The sequence below is a fragment of the Betta splendens genome, chromosome 22, assembly GCF_900634795.4.
Source record: "Betta splendens chromosome 22, fBetSpl5.4, whole genome shotgun sequence".
NCBI classification, from domain to species: Eukaryota; Metazoa; Chordata; class Actinopteri; order Anabantiformes; family Osphronemidae; genus Betta; species Betta splendens.
Window position 1 is genome coordinate 15435505 of NC_040900.2, and position 26559 is coordinate 15462063.

At 42.1% G+C, this 26559-nt stretch overlaps 1 protein-coding gene across 29 annotated transcripts in view; it reads right to left on the reverse strand.

Annotated features, from left to right (window-relative positions):
• The window catches only part of myt1lb (myelin transcription factor 1-like, b), a 227492-nt gene that overhangs the window by 75822 nt on the left and 125111 nt on the right, over window positions 1–26559 (reverse strand). The window contains exon 1 of one of the 29 annotated variants that reach the window (XM_055505628.1): window positions 9271–11720. The exons of 27 other annotated variants lie outside the window; for them this stretch is intronic. The gene's annotated coding sequence lies outside the window, so the exon portion shown is untranslated. Of the gene's footprint in view, window positions 1–9270; window positions 11721–26559 lie in introns of those variants that run through there. One more of the 29 variants, XM_041069120.2, reaches the window with a different exon arrangement.

The window sequence follows — 26559 nt, forward strand, 5'->3', positions numbered from 1 at the left end:
CTTCAACATTAATTCACTGAAAGCTTTGTTAAGGCATAAAACATTGATTTTATGTTCATTTCATGTTAGTCTGTTTAAAGAATATAACAAACAGCTATAGTTTTTGTACTTATTCTAAAAACTTGGTTTGTTATATTAGCTAAATAGTATTTACTGATCCTAAATTGTGAAAATGCACATGTTAAACAGCTCACAGAAAAAAGAACAGTGAAGGTAGTTCAGGAAGAAGCCTTCAAAGGGGGTGAGCACCATTAACACCTGTGTGATGTACAGTACAAATGAATGGCCCCACGAGTAGTGCAGACATGTTTTCTCTCTGCTTCCACTCTACTTTTGCTTGCAGTGTCCTTGTCCTGTTTCTTCTGAGCACCCTGATCTGCTTTTCTGGAATAATCATTTTTGAACATGGAGCGAATCAACTGGTTACACAGCGTATTGGATAAAATTTTCTCTCAAAGAAAAGAATCTCCGGGAGAACCACTCTGCCCCTCGGGGACTCGTGCCTCCGGCTACGTGCGGGACGTGTGGGATTCCTGGTGCCCGTGTGTTTGGAGCCACTGTCCATCGAGGATGCAGAGAATCTATTCATATTTTGGACTTTGATAACAGGGCTACTCATGATTGGTATTGGTGGTGCCCTGTTTTATCGGAAGATTGAAAAATCTGTGGCCGTCTCATTGGCACGTCCACCGGCCGTGGAGTTACAAATGCCCCTGGGGTCCAGGGATACTCGGCTGACGGAATTACACCAGAGGAGGGCCTGGATTGATGGACTGACAAGTAACATTGCAGCCTGTTTGAAGGAAGACAAATGGATAACATCTGCAGACAGACTGAACATATGGTAACAGCCTTGTCTGACAGACTTGAGGAGATGTCGCAGGTACCCCATGGACCCACAAGAGGCGGTGAAGCCCTGAGTTCTGAACTATTGATCTAGACAAATTAGTCATGGATTGTTAAAAATGTTATTAGAATTTGCTGTGTATTTTTCTGTCCCTTCTCCCTTACCCCTCCCGTCTAATCTAGCTCACCAGCCGTGCCTTTATCTTCCTTCCCTTATTGTGTCTCCCTTCAAGGATAACTGTTGGACTGGCTTGTACAGCTGGCCTCGGTCATACATCTATAAGCAACACTATACCGATGCAGATATGCAGATGCCCCACCACACACATACACATCTTTCAGTCGTATCATCTGCTCTCTGACCTTATCTATTCCGCCCCTCCCCCCAGCCTGTTGTGTCCATGACAAATCCCAGCAAGTTTCCACTTGTAGCGTGTTACTGACTTCTTCCACTTGTACTGTTATTTTGTGTCTGTTTGTTTTATCGCATCTTGCTTAACTTGCTTCAGGAATGTAAAGATGGCCTGGTGAATCAAGGGGTTGAGCATTTGCTCGTACCCAGCTAATCCCTCCAAGGTGTGGCCTTGAGCAAGTCACATCACACTAGCTCCCCAAGCGCCCCATATGTGGCTTAGAAGAATCAAATGCTCTTTTTTTATTGAAAACAGCTCCTGAAGCATGCAGGCTGACACACATTACATCCTAATGGATATAGCCAAATATATTCAATGAGAAATTAGGAATTTCATTAGGTACATTTGTGAAGGTTTGGTTTTGTTCTCCGTTCCTCTACACCATATGAAGTTGATCTGTGGCCTGGTGGAAGGTAACGTGACTGTTGGAGTTAGAGCAGAGTTGCCTGTCGAAGACGTACACATGATCCTGGGAAACGACTCTGACTTTGGAACGTCCCACTCAGTGGAGTCTTCTGAACTTGCTGGGGTTCACTCTGCATTTTTCCGGCCTGTGTTGTGACCTGTTCTGGTAGCTGAGCGCTACAGGATGATGTGAAACCACAGGGTTTCGAATTGCCGAGCAGTTCGCCTATTGATCAGGTCAGTCTGTCTAGAGCTGAATTAGTGTTCCACCAAAAATCAGACACTACACTTGCTAAACCTCTTAGTAAGGAGGTGTCAACAAATGAGGAGGGAACTTTGCTCAATGTTACTTCCTTCCAGACGACCTCCTGGTTAGGAAGTGGGTTCCGCAAGATGAAAAATAGGTGCGTGAAACTATCCTCCAAGCCTCCCATGGTGGTGAAGCGGGATGTTGCTTGGTTCATGAAGACCTGTCATGTATGTCAGCTTACCAGCAAACCTCCTCAAGTGATTAAACCTGCTCCGTTGTACCCAATTCCTGCCACGGGAAACCTTTTGAGCACTTGATTATCGATTGTGTCGGACCTCTACCCCGGTCCAAGTCTGGTCATAGTTACCTGCTGACAATAATGTCTGAAGTGACTCGGTATCCAGCTGTATATCCATTACACACAATTACAGCTAAAACAGTGGTTAAAGTGTTAACTCAGTTAATTTCGATATTTGGGATTCCAAAGGTTATCCAGTCTGATCAGGGGTAAAATTTTACATCTCATCTCTTTGCCCAGGTACTTAAGTAGTTACAGTTAACCACAATAAGTTAACGGCATACCATGCACAGAGCCAGGGTGCTTTCATCAGAACTTGAAATTCCTGTTACGTGCATACTGCACTGAAATGACTGGTGAAATTTCCAAGTGAGACAGTGTGTGAGACAGGGTGTGAGAGGGGGGATTGGCTGACTGACGGTAAGCATATTGCGTCACTTCCAGTTACTAAGGTTTTGCTGCCGCTATGTGTGTACTATGCGTTACTCTCCACTCTTTTCTAAATATTATCGCCTTATATTTGGTAGCGACTATTAAGAGTCGCAAAACAAGCTTGTAATACTCAAGCATCCTTTTTTTCATTAAATGTCCTGTTAATCTTCACAGTTATCTAGTATTTTCACTGCTATCTTGTTTTCCTGCTATGGCTATACCCCTCTCCCTCTCGCTCTGTTTGGTGCTCGGTGTGTCTTATGTTTAGCTTATCCTCAGCTTCCTTTAGTAATGGTTAGGGATTTAAGCAGCTAGTTTGGCTGAGTGGCAAAAGAGCATGACTCTAATGCAGGAATTCCTGGTTTAAAACCCAAGTGTAACAAGTCTTTTAATAAAATTCAGAAGAAGGATTTACAGCACTGTAGTCATGTGTGAAACACTATAGTTAGTGGGAGAGCTGAACAGCTCACACTATTGATATCTTCGATCTTTATTAGTGGGAGAGCTCTCACACTATTGAGATCTTCGCTCTTTATTATCACAGTGAATGCTGCAAAGCATTCACTGTATTGTTTTTCTAAGCTTTATCACAGTGAATGCTGCAAAGCATTCACTGTATTGTTTTTCTAAGCTTTATTATCACAGTGAATGCTGCAAAGCATTCACTGTGAATGCATTCACTGTGCATTCACAGTGAATGCTGCAAAGCATTCACTGTATTGTTTTTCTAAGCTTTATTATTATTTTTCTTCCCCCCGTTTTTCTGCATCTAACTAGTCCCGCATACTTTCAAATACAGAAACGATTTCAATATCAAAATGTTCAGCTTTTTAAGAAGTGTGCTATTACTTTTCTCATTCATATGTTTCATATTTTTCAAGTTATTAAGCTTTTTTTAACTTTTTTTTCCCATTGAAATGAATGGGAACAACTTTTCAAATTCTCTTCATTCGTCTACTTTCAGCTTTAACTACTTCCGCATACTTTAAGCTACAGACACCATTTAAACTACAAAATAATCTTCAACTATTCAACTATTAATCTTCCAGAAATCGTTTAAATATCTTTAATAGTTTCTGATTTATAGCAGTTTAAATATTGGGTGGTTTTTGGTCAATTTTCATCTTTTCCATTAGTGTGTATTGCGTTATTTAGAGTGCGTGATGTCACAGCCAGAGTGCGAGGGGACGTTTTTTTAAGATAGAACTTCTGTCTTTAACTCGTCACTACGGACACAATTTTCCCTCTATCAACGTAATTATTTCAGTAAATCGTAGTCATACTTGTCTTCTTTCTAATGATGTGTCTGGCTTTACTCTCAGACCTATACTTTAGTCGCTATCAACCTCAAAGCGCAGAGAGATCCTGGATTTCTCCCATTAACTCTAATGATAATTTTCGGCAGACGTCTGGGGAGAAAAACAAGAGGAGAAGTATTTTGAAATTGCGACTGCAGCTACAAACATTTGTCCTCAAACATAAAATTCACACCATTTGCTCATTGAAGACTTGGGACTCGTAAAATGAAATAATTTTTGTGATAACTATTATGGTTTAGCTGGAACAATCCTGTTTATACAGGGTGAAACTCTGCTTTTACAGAGCAGAGTGAGCCTGATTTTCCCGCCTTTCATCTCCATGGCGACGGCGCAGCTGCAGATTTCACTGACAGGTCAAACTCCTGATGCTCAGTGTAGACAGCAGTTCCATGCATATTACTGATTACTCAACTACACTATTGGATTGTGTAGTAATTAAGCACACACTTCCTCTTAATCCTTTCAAAATAAAAGCACCAAGCCAAATAATTAGCTTTAATACCAACATTCCTGCTTTTATATGGGTAATTATGATTATTTAAAGATAGATTAACAGTTTAGTAATTACCCACACATGCTACCTCTATGTCCTTTCAAAATAAAAGCACCAATGCAATTTATTAGCTTTAACTGCACCGTTTTTGCCTTTGAATGGTTAATTATGATTATTTAAAGACTAATTGACAGTTATGCTATTACCCCCACACGTTTCCTCTAAATCCTTTCAAAATAAAAGCACCAATTACAATTTATTTCTTTTAATGGCAAGATTGATTAGAACATTTCTGGTTCTGAATACTTACCAATCGTTAATGAGACACTTTAGAGTTCAGCAAATAACCACTCACACTTATTCGGGTGATTTTATTCTGAAAGGGCTTAACCTAATTTTTTTTCTTTAATAGGGCAATTCTTGCTATTGAATGACATATTATGACTGTCTAATGACTATTTTATAGTTTAGTAATTACTCACACACAACCTCTAAATCCTTTCAAAATGAAAGCACCAATCCAGATTTTTAGCTTTAATAGCACTATTTGTGCTTTTGAATGGGTAATCATGACTGGTTAGTGTGACTGTTTTACAGTTTAGCTATTAAGCACACACAGCCCCTCTACATCCTTTCAAAATAAAAGCCCCAATCCTGATCTTTAGCTAAAGATAACAATAGTTCTGCTTTCAACAGGTGTATTATGACTAGTTATTTAGACTAATATACTGTTTAGCAAATACCTGCACAGGCCTTTTCCATATTCTTTCAAAATAAAAGCACCAATCCGAATTTTTAGCTTTAATAGGACTATTTATACTTTTGAATGGGTAATCGTGACTGGTTATTGTGACTGTTTTACAGTTTAGCTATTAAGCACGCACAGCTCCTCCACATCCTTTCAAAATAAAAGCCCAAATCCCGATTTTTAGCTAAAGATAGCAATATTTCTGCTTTCAACAGGTTTATCATGACTATTTATTTAGACTAAAATACTGCACACACAGTTTCTCCAAATCCTTTCAAAATAAAAGCCCCATTCCAGATCTTTAGCTAAAAAGGGCAATATTTCTGCGTTCAGCTGGTTTATTGTTACTAGATAATAAGACAATCTTCATGTTTAGAAATTGCCTGCTCAGGTGTCCTCAATATCCTTTCAAAATAAAAGTACCAATCCAAATTTTTAGCTTTAATAGCAAAAACTCTGTTTTTGAATGGTTAATTGTGACAAGTAATGAGACTATTTTAAAGTTTAGCTATAAACACACACATCTCTAAATCGTTTTAAAATAAAAGCATTAAACCATTTTTTTTGCTTTAATAGAATAAATTCTGCTTTTGAATGGTCAATTCAAATTTAGCAATAAGTCTATACCAGTAATTACTGGTTTATTATTACTAGTTAATGAAACAATTTAACAATTACTCACACAAGCTTCCTGTAAGTCATTTCAAAATAAGAATACTAAACTTTTAGTGCAACTAACTAAGCTCTAAACCTTTTTGATTTCTGCTTTTGACTGCTTTTTTGTTATTTAGGACAACTTAATGAGCGCTTTTTCCAGTTTACCAAGTTAGGACACACACTTCCTCAAATTACTTTCAAAATAAAAGCACCAATCTAATTATTTAGCCTAAATGTCGCTTTTGTGAATTTGACTAGTTAATTATAACCAGTTAATGAAACTATTTTACTGTTCAGCAATTATCTGCACACACTTCCTTCAAAGCTTCAACTTTTATCAATTCAAATCCAAATACTTGTTCTGAAGCAAATTTAAGCCGTATTCAATATTTCCAAAACGTTTAGCTACTCATTCAGCTCTTGAAATTAAAACTATTTAATTACAATATTTAGCCATTTTGATATATTTGGCTATATTTCAACAAATTAATTAATTGATTTTCAGCAATTTGTTAATTTCAGCAAATCTTTTTCGTGTTTCCTCCATATGAAATTGAACTACTTCAGCTTCTTCTGCAAATATTCAGCACTGTTTAATCAATTCCTATTTCTCCTTAGATACATTCAACTATGCTTTACATGATTGAGCTATTTCATCTGTTTTAAATGTTTCAGTTACTTTCAGCAACTCTTCAGGAATATTTTCAGCTTGGAAGCATTCACTGTGCATTTTCTTATGGAAATGCTTTTTCTAGTTATTCTTATTATTTCGCCCCGTTTTTTGGTCGCTATCTACTTCTGAACGCTTCATCGCAGAATCATCGTTCAACGTTCTAAACGTGCGTCATCGTTAGACGATGCAGGCTATTACTTTTCACGTTTTCAGCTTTTCAACTTTTAACGTTATTCAACGTTTTCCGTCGTTTTTTTATAATGGTCGTCTATGGGATGGGGTCTATCATCGTTCAACTTTCTGTCAACTTCCCTCTTTTCATCAGCGTCTATCATCGTCATACTTTGGCGTAGAAACGTCATTTCAACGTCAAAAGCGTCTATCATCTTTCAACGTTCTCCGTGTAAATCAGCGTCCTCGTATCTTTTATAGTTTTCGACTTGTGAGCGTTTAAATATCGTGTGGTTTTTGTTAAATTTTCAGCTTTTCCATTAGTGTGTATTGCGTCTGCTAGAGTGCGTGATGTCACAGCTACAGTGAGAAGGTGCGCTTTTTTAAGACAGAACTTCTGTCTCTAACTTGTCACTACAGCCACAATTTTTACTTTATCAACTTAATTACTTCACTAAATCGTAGTCATACTTGTCTTCTTTCTAATGATGTGTCTGGATATACCCTCAGACCTATACTTTAGTCGCTATCGACCTCAAAGTGCAGAGAGATCCTGAAATTCTCCCATAGACTCTAATGATAATTTATGGCAGACGTCTGGGGAGAAAAACAGAGGAGACGTATTTTGAAATTGCCACTGTGGCTACAAGCTTTTGTCTTTAAGCATAAAATTTACACCATTTGCTCATTGAAGCCTTGGGACTCGTAAAATGAAATAATTTTTGTGATAACTATCATGGTTTAGCTGAAACAAGCCTGTTTATACAGGGTGAAACTCTGCTTTTACAGAGCAGAGTGAGCCTGATTTTCCCGCCTTTCGTCTCCATGGCGACGGCACAGCTGCAGATTTCACTGACAGGTCAAACTCCTGATGCTCAGTGTAGACAGCAGTTCCATGCTTATTACTGATTACTCAACTATACTATTGGATAGTGTAGTAATTAAGCACACACTTCCTCTAAATCCTTTCAAAATAAAAGCACCAAGCCAAATAATTAGCTTTAATAGCAGTATTTCTGCTTTTAGATGGGTAATTATGACTATTTAAAGATAGATTAACAGTTTAGTAATTACCCACACATGCTTCCTCTACATCCTTTCAAAATAAAAGCACCAATGCCAATTATTAGCTTTAACTGCACTGTTTTTGCCATTGAATGGGTAATTATGATTATTTAAAGACTAATTGACAGTTACGCTATTACCCCCACACATTTCCTCTAAATCCTTTCAATATAAAAGCACCAATTACAATTTATTACCTTTAATGGCAAGATTGATTAGAAAATTTCTGGTTCTGAATACTTACCAATCATTAATGACACTATTTTAGAGTTCAGCAAATAACCACTCACACTTATTAGGGTGCTTTTATTCTGAAAGGGCTTAATCTAAATATTTTGCTTTAATAGGGCTATTCTTGCTATTGAATGATAAATTATGACTATCTAATGACTATTTTATAGTTTAGTAATCGCTCACACACAACCTCTAAATCCTTTCAAAATAAAAGCACCAATGTAATTTATTATCTTAAATGGCAAGATTTTTGTTTCTGACTGGTAAATTTCTACTAGTTAATAAACTATTACACAATTAGGTAATTATTTACAAATACTTTCTTCAAATCAAAAAGATAGTCAGCTTATTTATGATTGTCAACAATGCACTCTGGTCAACTTTTTAATCTTTGACATCTTTTTACCTTGGTCAACTTTTGAATCATTGTCATCTCTTTAATATTGTCATAGTATGACCTTGGTCATCTTTTTAATCATCATCTTTTTAATCGCCATCTTTTGTCATCGTTTTAATTTTTGTCATCGTTTTGCCATAGTCAACTTTTTGACGTCAGCAGCTTAATCAGCGTTTGTCATCATTGCGGCAGCAGATCAGCTATCCCACGTAATTTCTCGAGAAATTACTTTTTTTATTGAAATCAAACTGCTTTAAAACTTTTGTTTTATTTGTGCATATTCAGCTCTGCAACTTCTTCTTTGCACATCTGATCAGCTATACATACAACTCATCGGGTAGTTTCAGCAATGTTTCTACTGATTAATTACAAATAGTTAATTAGAATATTTTACAGTATAATGAAAACCCACATTCCCTCCCTCAAAAACTTTTCACAATAAAAGCAATCCAATTGCGTATTATGTTTTCTGCCTTTGATTGGATAGTTACTGACACTCTTTTAACTTTAGCAGTTAAGCACAAACATCCTCCAAATCCTTTCAGAATTAGAGCATGAGTCAAAAATCATATCCTGTGGCTCAATGGTCCTTGACTCGGGAGTATCTGGTTTTAATACCCATTTGAGGCACGTTTATGCATTCAGTTCTTAATATAACTACATTGATTTTGTCACGACTTGGGACTCATTTCCGGTTTTATGTTGAAAGCACTTCCGTCTGCATATTAGCTCCCGCCTTACTTTCGGTTCTCGTTACTCACAGCTGATTGTCATTCAGTCATTTAACAACCTGTATTTAAGCACCAGCAGTTACCAGATCTGGTGGTCAGATTGTTGCATGTACTCACCACTATCCAGCGTTACCTTACCTTGCTTGCATCCGATCTCCATCCTGTTCCTGACCATCGTTTCCTGAGTTCTGCCGAATCCTCGTCTGTAACCGTAGCCGTGTCTGCCTGGTAACAATCTCGCTTGTTTTCGACCTGAATCTGTCTTGCACCCAGTCTGTACCGTAGCCGAGTCTGCCTGTGAACAAACCCTGCTTGTTTTTGACCTGAGCCTGCCTGCACCTAGTCTGTACTGTCACCGAGCCTTACCGTGTATGACCCTGCCTGAGCTGACCTTGCCTGAGTAAGAATAAAGACCGTTCTATTCTATCTAAATCCTGTCTGGAGCTGTGCATGTGGGTCCGCCACCTTGAATGCCGCTGACAGATTTCCTTCAGATCAATTGAGTTATATATTTAACGTATCATCAACTTTCAGCTACATTATCAAAGGGTCATCTGTTTAGAAATTAACCACACACACTTTTCAAAATAAAAGCCTAAATTCAGATCTTCAGCTTTATATAGCAATATTTCTTTCAACTGGTTTATTATGACTTCATTATATGACTATTGTACAGTTTAGTAATTAGACACACACTTTCTCCATAACCTTTCAAAATATAAGCACCAATCCAAATCCAAATCTTAACACTCGCTGTATGCTCTGGAGAGCAGCTTCAGTGATAGACCGATCCACCCTCGCTGTGTGAAGGAGAGATTCCGCAGATCTTTCCTACCAGCTGCTATCAGACTGTATAACCAGAACTGCTAACCACGTCCCACTACATTTACTCACCCCCTGCATCAGTGGTTACCTAGTAATCTGCTCTGCACAATATCTGTGCAAACTCTGTGCACTGTTACATATCTATTCTATATCTACACAATGTGCAACAAATTTGCTGTGCAACATTTGTGTAAACCGGTACAAGACTTATTACTAACGTAAGGTAACGTAATTACTGGTTTATTGTGACTAGTTAATGAGACAATTTTACAATTTAACAGTTACCCACACAAGCTTCCTATAAATCATTTCAAAATAAAAGCACTAAACTTTTAGTGCTACTATCTAAGCTCTAAACTTTTTTGATTTCTGCTTTTGACTGCTTTTTTTGTTATTTAAGACTACTTAATGAGCGTTTTTTCCAGTTTAGCAATTTAGGACACACGCCTCCTCAAATTCCTTTCAAAATAAAAGTACCAATCTAACTCTGTAGCCTAAATATCACTTTTCTGCATTTGACTAGTTAATTATGTAGTAGTGTACTAGTTAATGAAACTATTTTACTGTTCAGCTTCAACTTTTTTAAATTTAAATTCAACTACTTGTTCTGCAGAAAATTTCAGCTGTTTTCAATTTCCAAAACGCTACTCATTCAGCTCTTAAAATCAAAACTATTTAATTACAAGATTTAGCCATTTTGATACATTTGGCTATATTTCAACAAATTAAGCAAACCTTTACACACTTCCTTGATTTTTTTAGCAGTTCAGCAAATCTTTGTCACGTTTTCTCCATTTGAAATACAACTACTTCAGATTCTTCTGCAAAAATTCAGCACTGTTTAAACAATTCCCAATTCTCTTCATCTATACTTTACATGCTTGAGCTTTTTTATCTTTTTTAAATGTTTCTGTGTTTAAATGTTTTTTATGTTTTTTAAATGAAACCTGGCTACAGCAGGATGAATCTGTTAGTTTAAATGAGTCGACTCCAATCAGTCACATCAACATCATGTTCCTAGAAGTGCAGGTCAAGGTGAAGGAGTAGCAACAATTTATAAACTCGGGCTTATTAATTACTCCTAAACCCAAATATAGTTATAACTCATTTGAGAGCCTCTCTTACCCAGACTCTAAATCTCAGAAGTCAGTTGTGTTCTGTATTGTTTATCGTCCTCTTCCGCTATATTCAGAGTTTTATTTATTCAGAGACTTAACTGAATTCTCTGAATTCTTATCTAACGTAGTTCTTAGCACAGATAAAGTCATAGTGACATTCATGTAGATGTTGACAGTAACTGTCGCAGCACGGCTTTTAACTCATTAATAGACAGTATTGGTTTTACTCAGCATGTAACTGAACCCACTCATCGTTTTAACCATACACTTGATCTTTTCCTGACATATGGGGTTGAAACTGATAATTTCATAGTTCTTTCCCAAAGCCCTCTGTTATCTGACAATTTCTTATTAACTTTTGAATTTACCATAATTGACCTTACAGCAGCTGGAAAGAAATCTTACTATAGCAGTTGTTTATCTGACGACACTGTTGCCAGATTCAAGCAGATGATTCCATTACCTTTGGCCTCATCGTCTTGTAGCTACACAGAGGAGAACAGTCACCTTAATCATTATGAACAGGTTGACTGTCTTGTAGATGGTGCTGCAGCTTCCCTGCATTCATTGTTAGACACAGTGGGTCTTCCGAAGAAGAAGACAGTGAATCAGAGGAGGTTAGCTCCATGGTATAACTCAGAGATCCGCAGCCTAAAGCACAGGACCAGACAACTAGAAAGTCAGTGGTGTTCTAATAAAATAAATGTAAACTGCATTGCATAGAAGGACAGTTGAATAATATATATAAAAAAGCACTCTGTGCTGCTGGAAAAACATATTATTCCTCCTTAATTGAGGAAAAAAATAACAACCCCAGGAATTTTTTTCAGCACTGTAGCCAGACTGACTAAGAATCATAGTTATGTTGAGCCTACTATCCCCTTAAATCTCAGCAGCAATGACTTTCTGAACTACTTTACTAATAAAATTATCACTATCAGAGAAGACTTCAGCAGCAACTTCCTCCAAATGACAGAAACCACTGTCTAGATCCAACAACTTTAATAAATTTACCAAGTCTTCTGTCTTGGGGCTTCCCCCCCCATAACTTATTGTTGTTGCAGTGCTTTTCTATCTCTGGGAGGAGGGGCTTCCCTGGTTATTGTTGGCTGAAGAGAGGTGATCCATGAAAGCACAAGTTGTAGCCCTAATAAATTATTGTTCGGGCATAAGGTCTGTGGGCCTCTAGCAGTTTTGAAGGATAGATGTTTGACCGAGGAGCCTCCTAAAAATCTTATTGTTTTTAAGGGTTTAGGTTGAAGCTGTACCGGGCAGGTGAGTTTGCCAGGGAGATACTGGAACACAGAAGGAAAGGGTTTACAACTGACAAGCGGTTCCACAACAATTCAAAGCTGGTGACCACGTTATGACTCACCACTTGTGAAATCACCTTTTGAGGTGAAGTTTAGTGGTCCGTTTTTTGTTGTGCAGCAAGTCTCCGATCTGAACTTTTTGATTGAAAAAAAGTGCAGTACATGGATACTTGGTATTGCTGAGCCGTGTAAATCTAGTTGGTACTCACCTTGTCTCTTGGTGAGAATCACCTGAATTCCATTATATTCTGTGACCTTGTATGGATTATCGTAAAGTGAATAGTCTCACTAAGCCTGACCACCCTCTTCTAAGGATGGGGTCAGATAAATAGATGAGCAAATTTGATCCTTTACTAGCAAGTACCTCTTACCAAAGGGCCAAAGAAATATCTGCTTTTACTACCCCTTCTGGGTTGTTTTCTTACACAATTATACCATCTGGTTTAAGGAATGCTCCAGTAACTTTTCAGCGATTGATGAATGGCATTGTTTCTAGACTGGAAGGCTGTGCGGTGTATTTGGATGCTGTGATGGTCTTTTCTGTACGTGCATTTTTTGATAGGTTGGCCTGGGCTTGGTTAACAATAAACCTTACAAAGTGAGAGTTTGCCAAGGCTACAGTAAACTATTTGGGGAAAATAGTGGGCCTAGGTGAAGTTCGACCAGTTCATGCCAGAATTGTTGCTGTGCAGCGGTTTCCCCAACCCACCACTTAAAAGGAGCTGATGCGATTTTTGGTAATGATGGGTTACTACCATGGTTTCTGCAAGAACTTTTCCTCCATTGTTTCTCCTTTGATTGACCTTCTAAAGGCCCAAGCTAAGTTTATTTGGACCCCACATTGTCAGAATGCTTTTGAGTGTGTAAAATCTCTGCTTTGTTCAGATCCAATCCTGGCTGCACCACGATTGATTTGACCATTTAAGCTCCAGGTGGACGCCAGTCTAGTGGGGGGGCTGGAGCCTTACCGTTGCAGGAGAATAAGGAGGGGGTGGATTGTCCAGTGAGTTTTTTTTCAAGGAAATTCAATAAACATCAATACAGCTACTCTGTTATTGAGAAAGAGATGCAGGCATTGATTTGGGCTCTGCAACATTCCGAGGTTTATGTTGGTTCAGGTTTTCTTTTGGTTGTTTTTATGGATAATAACCCTCTAATTTTTCTTAAATCTTTGCAGAATCCAAACCAGAGGCTTATGGGACAGATCTTCAGGCATATACCTTGGACATTTGCCATATCAAAGAGGTTATTAATATTATGGCTGATGCTTTTTCCCGAGCACCTATAGATGGTTGAGGTTGCTTACTTCCTTTGTTGTCCTTGGTCATCTCTCTAGCTTTGCTTCTCTTAAATTTGCTCCTATGTTCCAGGGATACAGGAGGTAAGGACGTTTTCTTTGGTAATGTATGACTTACTTAGCGTGAACACCCTTTTACTTTTAATTCATGGAGGGGGGTGTCACGACCCTTCCCTTCTGCTCTTCCTGCCCGTCTCTCCTGCAGAGGATTGTGGGCAGGTAGGGTCGTTATGGTAACTGTAGGACACCTGTGCAGACTGCCAGAAGGCTTAAAAGCTGGTTTCTCTCATTCTCTCTCTCTCTCTCCTCACAGGAAGCACACGGCTTGTTTGGTTTGTGTCTGGTTCACTCCGTTTTGCATTTGTCAACATGCACCCACTAAATCCTCATTCACCCATGCATAGCACACTCACTACTGATGCTCCCATGTTACACACTTCATAAATTCTACTGATTATTTATCTTTGAAAGTTATTTAAAAAAACTAGTATTTATTGGTACTTAGGACTGCATGGCCTTCCCTCCCTTTTGTTGCAAACCCTGAGCTGTGCTGGAGCTTTGTTACCCTGCAAGTTCATCACGTTCCTTCCCCCACAGACAGGCACATTCATATAATAAATTAGAGATGGAAAGTTAAATTCTTTTAACTGACTTGAATCTTTAACTCTCAAACAGTGAAATGAACGAATCTTTTTTTTTTTTTTTTTCTTGTTCTGTCCAGCAGTTTAGCAAGCAGCATATATTACACTGAATGCCACATTTTGATGGACAGCTTTGCTTTAACAAGAAGAGTATATATAGAATATATATACTCTTCCTGATTTATGGTTTATTTAATGGTTTATTTAGCTAATCCAAAATGTGTGTGATGTTGCTGTGTTGGTGGACAGGTTAGGTTTCTGCTTTAGGGTGTGTATGTGGGAGGGGGGTTAAGGGGTGCACCCAGCTGCTGAAACCAAGCAAATCTGTTAAGTAAACAATCGGAGCAAAAAAAAATAATAAATAAATAAGAAGCATGGATGTACCTTAGGCTAACACATTCATAACTAAACAATTTTTGTACTGTGGTTTACCTTGGAGATTAATACTAATACCAATAATAGTGCTAAGGTATGTGCACATACTAATACAAACATATACATACAATATACATACATATGTGCATTATTATACATATCCCATACTACTTAATAAAAGTCATGACATACAACACCACAAATTCCATATTCACACATTATTCATATTGGTAGTGATAAGTATCAATAATACTTACAGTTGGATTTGGAAAGTGTCCCACTACAAGGTTAGTAAGGCTGTAGCTTAACATTATTCACCCAAAGGGTGAGGCAGACGTTGGTGCATGAACAATGCCACTTGTGGAAGCCAGGGTGATGTGAGGGGCTCCGCCCCTACGCCCATCCAGCAAGCAGAGGAAAGAATCCTAGCAGCCAGGGAGCCCACACACCTTCAGTTCCAGGAGGGCAGGTGTTGCAACCCAAGCCGCCCACACAGAGCCCCCCAGGCAGAGCCACAGAGACAGCACCCGAGGCCAGAGTGGGCCACCGGGGGTCAACGCTGTCCGCCCCATGAGAACCAGGGGCAAACACTCCCCCTGGCGGGAGGGCGGGCCTGAGAGAGTAGAGCCCGAGGACCCATGGTCCGTAGGGAGCCCGCCAGAAGATGCCCCCGCGCCCAGAGTGGGGCCCACCCCCAGTCCACCACCCCCACATGGGCGGAGCGGGGCCTACCCCATCGGCCCGACCTCATCCCCTGGCGCTACAGCGGCCTGCAGCACAAGGCCAGCAATTGGTGGGGTCAGCAGAAAAGAGACCACCCAGGCAGACGATCATCGTACCCCGGGCGAAAAACCGGACCCCCCACACTTCAACCGCACCACACGCATACCAACTCACACAAACACAGACGCATACACCCACCCACATGTGCAACACACATCATCACATCAACACACACACACACCATAGACTCTCTCACAACAAACTAGTCAATCATACGTGAACCAATGCACTCTCAGATACATTCTCGCACCCACACCATTCGCTTGATGAACGAATCATTCTAAGTCGTTTGTTCATTTTGTTCATTTACAGATGGCGCTGTGAATGGTCACTTTCTTAAACACTATATACTGAAGTCAACATGGTTTGCTTCAGCGGACAAATTACAATCACAAAATGCCACAAGCAATTGACTTAATGTACTGCCATTGTTGTCTAAGAGCGCAACAGTCACTTGGTAGCAGTCACATCACAAATGAACGAACAAATAAAAGATTTGTAAGGTTTTGTAAGGATCTGTATGAACGAATCACGAACAAACTGAAGTGCTAGCTGCTCGCTACAGAGCCTAAGAAGCCTGGCTGTCACGTGTAAAAAGAAGGGGTCCCTAAGGATCCTAATGAACAGGAAAACTAAGAAAAAATTAAGCATTACTCAGTACTTGTCAGATGATACCACCTTAGACACATTGTCTGCTTGTTCTTCAATAATGTCTGCTTGTTCAATCAATAACTAGAACTACACTCTGATTGATTTCAATTCCAGGTAGGGATGCATGGGAGCTCGAGTGTCGCCCTGTGTTTGACGTGGTGGTGGGGGGGTTGCCTGGGGTTCGGAGTGCTTGCCTGCCCCAAAGGGACAGAGGCAGGGGATTTGGTTGATTCTAGGGTGGCCACATGGGGCCCCTTTGGTTGGGTTGTAATGGCTGCTGGAACTGGCGCCTACCGGCCAGAGTGATGCCGTGCGGGAGGTTGGCCTGTGTCTGGGGCCAGGGAGCCGGGGGAAGCCTCGCTGCCAGTGTGCGGGGGAGTTCCTCTAGAAGTGCCTGTCTGTGCTCGGGGGGAGCCCCTGGGATGCTGCCCCTGCTTGGGTGGCGTGCAGCAACGATTCCTGGGGTTTGCAAACTTCTATCGCAAATTCATCAGGCGGTTCAGCAGTATTGCGGCTCCGTTACATGCGCTAACGTCGACCAAGATTGCTTTTCAGTGGTCGGCAGAGGCGGAGAAGGCGTTCCAACGCCTAAGGAGCTTTTCTCGACAGCACCGGTGCTGCGAATGCCGGACCCAAAGCGACAGTTCATCGTGGAGGTGGATGCCTCCAATTCAGGTGTAGGGGCGGTTCTATCCCAGAGAGACCCAGCGTAGGCTCCATCCATGCGCCTTCATGTCCCGAAAGTTGTCAGCGGCGGAACGCAATAATGACATCGGCGATAGGGAGTTGCTTGCCGTAAAAGTGGCCTTGGAAGAATGGAGGCACTGGTTGGAGGGTGCAGTTCAGCCCTTCCTGGTGTACACGGATCACAAGAATCTGGAGTATCTGAGGACAGCCAAGCGGCTGAATTCACGTCAGGCCCGATGGGCCCTGTTCTTTACCCGTTTCAACTTCCATCTGTCATATCGTCCTGGGTCAAAAAATATTAAACCTGATGTACTATCTCGCCTACATGACTCGCAGTAGGACCCGGCCGAACCTAAGCCCATCCTACCAGCTGGGTGCCTGGTGGGTGCAGTAGCCTGGCCGGTGGAGGTTCAGGTCCGGGAGGCCACGCAAGACCTTCCAGCTCCACGCGGTGCCCCACCCAACCGACTGTTTGTGCCACCAGACCTCCGAGGAGAGGTGATCCAGTGGGCTCACGCGTCAGCGGTGAGTGGACACCCGGGGGCCCCACGCACCACATTCAGGGTGGGAGAACGGTTCTGGTGGCCGACCATGAGAAAAGATGTACAGGAGTACGTTGCTGCCTGTCCCACGTGTGCCATGGGCAAAGCCTCCCACCAGCGTCCGGCAGGTCTGCTCCAACCCCTGCCGGTGCCGCACCGCCCATGGTCACACGTGGCATTGGACTTCGTGACCGGTCTACCACTCTCCCAGGGAAACACAGTAGTCATGACGGTGGTAGGCCGATTTTCTAAATTAGCCCACTTTGTCCCGTTACCCAAGCTGCCGTCAGCCAAATTGACGGCTCAAGCTATGATGGAACATGTCTTTCGAATCCATGGATTCCCAATTGACATTGTGTCCGATCGAGGGCCCCAGTTCGTCTCGCACAAGTTCTGCAACCTCATCGGGGCTGAAGTCAGCCTGTCATCGGGGTACCACCCCGAATCCAATGGTCAAGCTGAGCCGGCCAACCAGCAGCTGGAGGTGGGACTACGGCTCCTCGCCTCCAGGAACCCGGGATCCTGGTCCAGTAAGCTGGTATGGGTCGAGTTTGCCCACAACACCCTGCCCAGCACCTCGACCGGTTTAACCCCCTTTCAGTGCGCTTATGGGTTCCAGTGGGCGCCGTGGTAGACGCCCTGGGGGGAGGGGGGGGGTACTGTCACAATTCATGTCAGTTTCTGTTTTAATCTGAAAGGACTTCCGGTTCTCGGCTCAGCTGTTCACATCCCGGTTCACCATGCACACCTGACAATGATCAAGCAATCAGACTCAGTACTTAAGCACCACCTCAGCCAACAGTCAAACGCCAGATTGTCGAGTCATTGTACTACTATCCAACGTTCTAGTCCTGTTCATGTTGCTGATCTTGCCTGCTTTTGACCACCGATTCCTGCCTGACCCTCCTCTGTGCCCTCGTTTGGATTTTGACTTTTGCCCGACCATCTGACCTGTGAGTTTGCCTAGTCCTTACCTGTACCGTCGCTGAGTTTGTCTGTGTACCGAACCCCTGCCTGCCTCCTGGACCGGATCTCGCCTGCTCCTTCTCTGTACCTTATGCTGAGACACCCCTGTGCATGACCTGGACTGTTTGACAACGTGTTACAATAAACCCTGATTTTCTCTCCAATACTCCTGTGTGCTGTGCATGTGGGTCCGACACCTGCCCAAGCCTGACACTTTTATTGTAAACACAGTATTAATTGCACAATTTGGACTGGCGATGATTTGCGCTTCTTCCATAATAATGATGGATAATCAAGGAAGAAACTGCAGTTCATAGAAATTATTCAGGGACGGTTTGTAAAGATTCAGTGTGTTTTTCAACTGAACTGTCAGCCAAGGTACGTGCATTATCAAATGAATGCGCCTGTCAGCGGGGAGAACATCAACTCTATTCAGTCGCTCTTCAGTCGCTGCTGCCGTCTCCTTCCTAGTTTACACACCTTAAAGCATCCTAACCAATGAATGCATTTACAGATTGACTGGCGATGCCGCACGGGTTGCTCTCAGTGACAGCAGCTGTTTGAAGCAGGGAAAAGCGAGTTAGCTGTCCTTGTCTATGCCTTGACAATGTTTTATTGTCTTTAAACCATCTGAACAGTTTTTATAGTTTTACAAGGCGTAATATGACGCTTACGTTTGATCGTTGCTTGTATTCCAAATGAAAGAGAAGGAGGACGAAATAGGTATGCTGTTAATTGCTACGATCTTCTGTCAATAAAAAATAAAATGTTAAACCCCTGAGCCCTGACTTTTATGTCTTCTTTGGATTAAAAAACAAATGTTGAATGTTCTCAAAAAATATAATATTGCCGCCCTCCGCGGTTCCCAGTGTTTGTTTTTTTCATTGAAAACGTGGTTAACGGTGTCTGACCTCTGGTCTAGATAATCTTTATTCACTTTTTTAAATTGTAGTAGTGCGACCTTAGTTACTTTTCCTTTTTATTTTTTTTAAATATGTTTATGTTTGGGAAACGTGGCATTTCAGCTACTGTGATTTTATCTGTAATTAACATTAGCTTCTACCTGCCCTTGTTGACGGGGGACAGGAAAAAGGTGACGCGTGGTAAGAGCGGCATAAAGAAAAAAGGGTACATGTGTCGTACTGTCTTGCCGTGTGGTGCATTAAAGAAGAACACCACGTAAAGAAAGTTGTAGCCCGTACAAACAGCGAGAAATCAGGGTTACAATAGCTTGTCTGCCGCAAATCGAACGCTGCACGCGTGAGGGAGCGCCTTATTTTCGTTTTTAAACTGCCATAATTTGCCATAACTTGCTGCGTTCATAACTATACTAAATACTATAACGCGACCAGCAGTTCATGGTCTTGGCGATCCATGCACCAAGTAATACAACGTTGTCATCTTGTGATCACATGATGATGATTAGACACTGTTTTTCCAATGATTAAAATTAAAAAACTGCTTCCACTCGGCCTCGAACACGGACAAAAAAGTTTTACAGCCATGCATGTTAACTACTACGCCACCCAAGACCTGATCATTGGTTGTTCTACAACAGGTTATATGACATAATCAACCACGATGTTGTAGTTCCAAAAGTGGGAGTCAATCGCCACCTACAGGCCAGAAGGACGTAACACAGTGCAAACTGGGGGACTCTGTAGGTTTCTTCCCTCTGCTTGTTTGACTGGGTGTGGCGGCCAGGTTCCTCTCATCACCCTTGCTTTGTTGTTATGTTACGATACAGCTTTACTAACCTTTTAGTGTAACACAACACCAGAACTGATAAACTGGCTTTCTAATGATAGCTTCAATTAATGTCACAGGCATTAAGTGTTATGTGATCATATGTAACAACTCCCTTCTCACCCTACGCGGGTGGTCTCATCCGCTTTCCAAGCTCGGCTCCTCTATCAGAGGCCAGGAAGCTTGAGGGTTCTCACTGCCCCCAGTGCTCCGATCACCACAGGCACCACTGTGGCCTTCACCTTCCAAGCCTTCTCCAGTTCTTCTCTGAGCCCTTGGTATTTCTCTAGTTTCTCATGTTCCTTTTTCCTGATGTGGCCATCGCTTGGTATTGCCACATCCACCACTACGGCTTTCCTCTGCTCTTTGTCCACCACCACAATGTCTGGTTGGTTCGCCATTACCATTCTGTCTGTCTGTATCTGGAAGTCCCACAGGATCTTGGCTCGCTCGTTCTCTACCACCTTGGGAGGTTTTTCCCACTTTGACCTTGGGGTTTCCAGTCCATACTCTGCACAGATGTTCCTGTATACTATGCCAGCCACTTGGTTATGGCGTTCCATGTATGCTTTCCCTGCCAGCATCTTACACCCTGCAGTTATGTGCTGGACCGTCTCAGGGGCCTCTTTGCACAGTCTACACCTTGGGTCTTGTCTGGTGTGGTAGATCTGGGCCTCTATGGCTCTGGTGCTCAGGGCCTGCTCCTGTGCGGCCAGGATGAGTGCCTCTGTGCTGTCCTTCAGCCCAGCCCTTTCAAGCCATTGGTAGGATTTGTTGAGATCAGCCACTTCAGTTATGTTCCGGTGGTACATCCCGTGTAAGGGCTTGTCCTTCCATGATGGTCCCTCTTCCAGCATCTCATCCTCTGTTCTCCACTGCCTGAGACATTCACTCAGCACGTCATCTGTCGGGGCCTTCTCCTTGATGTACTTATGGATCTTGGATGTTTCATCCTGGATAGTGGCTCTCACGCTCACTAGTCCTCGGCCTCCTTCCTTGCGGCTAGCGTACAGTCTCAGGGTGCTGGATTTGGGGTGGAACCCACCATGCATGGTGAGGAGCTTTCGTGTCTTAACATCTGTGGTCTGTATCTCTTCCTTTGGCCACCCTATTATTCCCGCAGGGTATCTGATCACTGGCAGGGCGTATCTGTTTATTGCCTGGGATTTGTTCTTGCCATTGAGCTGGCTTCTTAGGACTTGCCTTACTCGTTGGAGGTATTTGGCTGTTGCCGCATTCCTTGTTGCATGTTCAAGGTTGCCGTTTGCCTGTGGTATTCCAAGGTACTTGTAACTGTTCTCAATGTCTGCTATTGTTCCTTCTGGGAGTGAGACCCCTTCTGTGTGGATTACCTTGCCTCTCTTTGTCACCATCCTCCCACATTTCTCGAGCCCAAATGACATCCCGATGTCCGAGCTGTAGATCCTTGTGGTGTGGATCAGTGAGTCGATGTCTCGCTCACTCTTGGCGTACAGCTTGATGTCATCCATGTAGAGGAGGTGACTTATGGTGGCCCCGTTCCGGAGTCGGTATCCATAGCCAGTCTTGTTTATTATTTGGCTGAGGGGGTTCAGACCTATGCAGAACAGCAGTGGGGACAGTGCATCTCCTTGGTATATGCCACATTTGATGGATACTTGGGCAAGTGGCTTCCCATTGGCTTCAAGGGTGGTTCTCCACAACCTCATCGAGTTTGCAATGAAGGCCCTTAGAGTTCTGTTGATGTTGTACAGCTCCAAGCATTCAGTGATCCATGTGTGTGGCATTGAGTCATAGGCTTTCTTGTAGTCGATCCAGGCTGTGCACAGGTTGGTGTGTCGCATTCTGCAGTCTTGGGCGACTGTTCTGTCTACCAGGAGTTGGTGTTTGGCTCCTCTGGTATCCTTACTAATGCCCTTCTGTGCTTTGCTCATGTATTGACCCATGTGCCCACTTATCTTAGCTGCGATGATGCCTGACATGAGCTTCCATGTTGTGGAGAGGCAGGTTATTGGCCGGTAGTTGGGTGGGACTGCACCCTTTGAGGGATCCTTCATTATCAGGATCGTTCGCCCTTCGGTTAGCCATTCAGGGTGGGTCCCATCCCTTAGCAAGTGGTTCATTTGTGCTGCCAGGCGCTCATGGAGTGCAGTGAGCTTCTTTAGCCAGTAGGCGTGGATCATGTCAGGGCCAGGTGCTGTCCAGTTTTTCATACCTGAGACTCTTTGTTGGATGTCTGCCACTGTGATAGTCACTGGATTCTGTTCAGGGAGGTTGCTGTGGTCTTCCCTCAGATCCACCAGCCACTGTGCATCTCTGTTGTGTGATGCCTCCCTCTCCCATATACCTTTCCAGTACTGTTCAGTTTCCAGCCTTGGTGGGTCTGCTCTGCTGTTATTACCCTGCCATTGAGAGTACACTTTCGCAGGTTGTGTTGCGAACAGCCGGTTTATTCGTCTGGCTTCGTTATCTCTGGTGTATCTCTTTAGGCGGCTGGCCAAGGCTTGTAGCCTTTGCTTGGCAGTTTCGAGTGCTTCAGGTATGGGCATCTGGCTGTACCTCTTGGGCATATATATATATATATATATATATATATATATATATATATATATATATATATATATATATACACACACACACACACACTCTATTCTCACCCTCCACAGGTGGTCTCATCCACTTTCCAAGCTCGGGTCCTCTACCAGAGGCCAGGGAGCTTGATGGTTCTGCGCAGTGTAGCAATCCACGTCTGGACTGAGGTAACCTGACCTACATGTGAACTTAACTCCCTCCATTGAAGAGCCTCTACGTCCTTTCCAGTCCCAAGAGATAAGAGACCCTGAATCTTTCTCCACCACAGGAGACTGGTTTCTATCACAACAGACACCAATTGGCGCCAACATCTCAAATGTCCATATCAAAGAACCATGAGTCCACTTTGTTGATCTACCTGTAAATCACACAGGATTCCACCTCTGCTTATCATTCCAAAAGTACAGGCTGTCACATTTATCACGAGAAGCTGTCTCTCCCAGAACTGGGACCACCAGCCATAAAATGTGGAATGTGCTCATTAAGAGAACAGGAGACTTCATTTGGACACAAGTTCTGGTTCAGATGCACCAGAACTTTCAACTTTCATGAAGCTGATGCCATTGTATTCTGTAGACAAAATGTTTTCATTTGATATTAGATTTGTTTCTGTGTGATGTTTAATGCCTGATCTACAGATTTGCCAGGAAATTCCTAAAGTTACAAAGGGACTTCAACTTATCACCACACTTTCCTTTGTGTGTAGGCACAAAGTTGAAATAGAGACACTCACCTTCTTTACTTCTTTTAATCTGTGCAACATACAGAGACTATTTCCACCAGCTACAATTAGGTATCCTCATTATTGTATTACATTTTTAAGTGTTACAATTGTTTAATTAGTAATGTCCATATTAGGTCATTTATAATTTGATTTTGCTCGCATTTATTATTCGTGTATGTTTTAGTATTTACTGGGTGTTACATAAGACAAGACCAGTCATGATGAATAACATTACATTTGTTACAGCGTTGTAAGGGACCACATATAAGACCTTAATATTCTATGCATTTAATATTGATGTTTAACCATTCTGACTTCTCTGCTTATTTGAGTGTCAAAGTGATGGTTACACGTATATTGTGTTATGGTGTGATGGAACTTTGAGCTTGATGAAAAGAGGAAAGCTTAGTTATCCCAGATTTAGGAGCAATCCAAATTAAATAGTTTGATTCCTGATCTGAAGAGGTGGAACTCTTCACCACTGGTTGAACTCATTTCTCCATTTCTACTCCATTTCCTACCCCTGAGGCAGTGGTCACAGTGGTCACTGCCTCAGGGGTATTTAAACCAGGGACACCCTAGGCGAATCGGATTTCCCTATCTTCAAACTTCTTTCATCTACTCTTTTTGCGTTGCATTACTTTTCTTTAATTTTCCTTAGGTTTACAAAATTTGAAAACAAAGTTAAACTTAGAAACACGAACGAACAACAAAATTTGTAACGTTAGAAAGTCAACAAGAAACTCTGCGAAACTGAAACTATTACAACCAGTCCTTAATTGACTCGCTATTTTTGATCAAACTAATTAACTTAGATTCCAGCCCGTTTCCCTTTTGGGCTAGTTTAAGCAGCGCTGACTGGAAAATCCAGCCTGGCTGACTGTTACTTCGCTGAACCCGAGCCGTCATCATCACCGCGGGCGACGATTCCTGGCCCAGAGGCCGTGGCACCTGGCTAGAGAGGGCACGCCTGCTCAATCGAGTCGGTAACGGGAGACGCTGCACAGCAGCCGACAGCTCCACACTAAGGCAAGTCGAACAGTTCTAATCCTCTGAGAAGTCCGGTGTTTCTCAAACTAAAATTGAACATTCCAAATTCATTAGTTGTCCTTAGATTTGAATTAGTTAGAGACAAATACTATTTTCGCTTGATCAAAGCCATCACGCACTCAGGTTTTGACCATTCCTTGTGCTTTCACTCATTGATTCATTCACTGTTCATCATCTCATTTTGATCGTTCTCTCATTTTCTGTTCTGTTTATTTGAGTATTTCCATATTATGTTATTCATAATAACATATTATATATTTGGAGGAAGAAGAATAATGAGTACCATCCCACGAACACCATCCTTACTACATGGGGGTGGTGGCATCATTATGGAGTAAAACTAGGGTCAGATTAGATTTGTGCATGCGTAAGCCAATCTGTGCGTGCGTAAACCGATCTGTGCATGTGAAAACCTATCTGTGTACGGTGGCAGCGGTTCAAAGTGACTAGGGTTTTTACTGCAGTACCGCCGCGTCGCCACGGCGCAGCGAGTGCGTCGCTGACTAAAGATTTTTAATCCTGCAGCCGGCTGAAAAAAATCAGGACGCTAGTCTCGTTTTAACCACCAGGTGGCGCAGCGTTGATTAGAAGCCTCCAAAGCACTACAGCGTAACTGAGGTCCGACTGTTCATTTCTACCTGTAACACACATATATTACACCAGACCTATTTTACTATTAAGTATCTGTTGTGTGCTCAGACGTGGGGAGTATGAAGGGCAACAACTTGTTGATGGCTTAGTTATTTTCTGTTCACTGCGAAGGTAATTGTTCTGTGTGGTTTAAAACAGGCAGCGCCACAACAGCAACATGTTCTTGTTTTCATTCTCCTCAGCATTTTCGTGTCTTTAAATAGAAGGCGTCTCTTAAAAATATGTACACACCCACCGCTCTAACATCTGATACAACATATTGGCTTCACATAATACCATGATTATGCGTCGCGGTTTAATTAATATAATTTGAATGCGCATGGCCAAGTAAAGACGTCGAGCGCAGTCCATCTGCGACTACAGCCGCTTATTTAGGTTTTAAACTTCCACAACTTGTTAATTAAGGTTTTCCAATTGTCGTAGATTTTACGTAAATAACCGTAATAATCATAGGAATTTGTTTTACAGCAGTTGTCGATCGTAATTTTGACAGGACGCCAGAAATCAGCAGATCTACAGCGACGCATTACAGCAACATGTTTTTTCCTACGTGTTTACTCTGTGTCTGCAGAACTGCAGTTTGACTTGTTTTGACTGTGCGTGTCATTGTAACTGAGGCTGAGAGCACTTATTCGACCCGTGTACGTTTCAACACTTTCATTTCCCATCCGTCCATCCAGCCACTTTCACCGGCGTTTTTGTTTCTCTTTCGATGAGCGGCAAACGGATTTTAATCAAAGCACCGCCTTACAAACCAATAAAACAGGCAAAAATATTTGTTTTTTACAAAAAGACACGGAATTGGAGGTAATATGTTTTTATTGTTTAGAGACAAACGGAAAACACAAAAAGTCCTTCTCTCGTTACCTCTGCTTATAATTTGGTGGAGACGTCAAACTCTTACACAAACACGTGACGTGTTTCGGAGTCATGTGTCCAGACAGAGAGTGACCAATACACAAATGTATGGATGTGCAAATGCAGGCTACGAGAGGAAGGGGGTAGTGGCGCACTAGATGTAGCGAGAATTTGTTTTGACTGTGCGTGTCATTGTAACTGAATGAGTGGCTGATGTGACTTATTCGGCCCGTGTACGTTTCAAAACTTTGATTTCCCATCCGTCTATCTATCCCGAATAAAAGCACCACATTACAAACCAATAAACCGAACAAAAATATTTTTTAACAAAAACACACGGACTTGAATTTAAAGCTGTTTTTTTCGTTTAGAGAAAAACGAAAAACAAAAAACCTCTGCTTTTAATTTTTAATGGAAGCTCATCCGTGGATGGGTCGTGGGGCAGCAGTCGTAGCAGAGAGCTCCAGACTGCCGCTCGAATGAAACACGAGATCGAATAATATGTGATGTGTTTCGTACTCAGATGACTTGGATCTGAGTTCGACCAAGCTTTTGTTTGTCTCATGTTTGCTCACAGTCGCAAAGGCAAACTTCTCATCCCTCCCCTCCCCCGTAGAGACGCATAGACA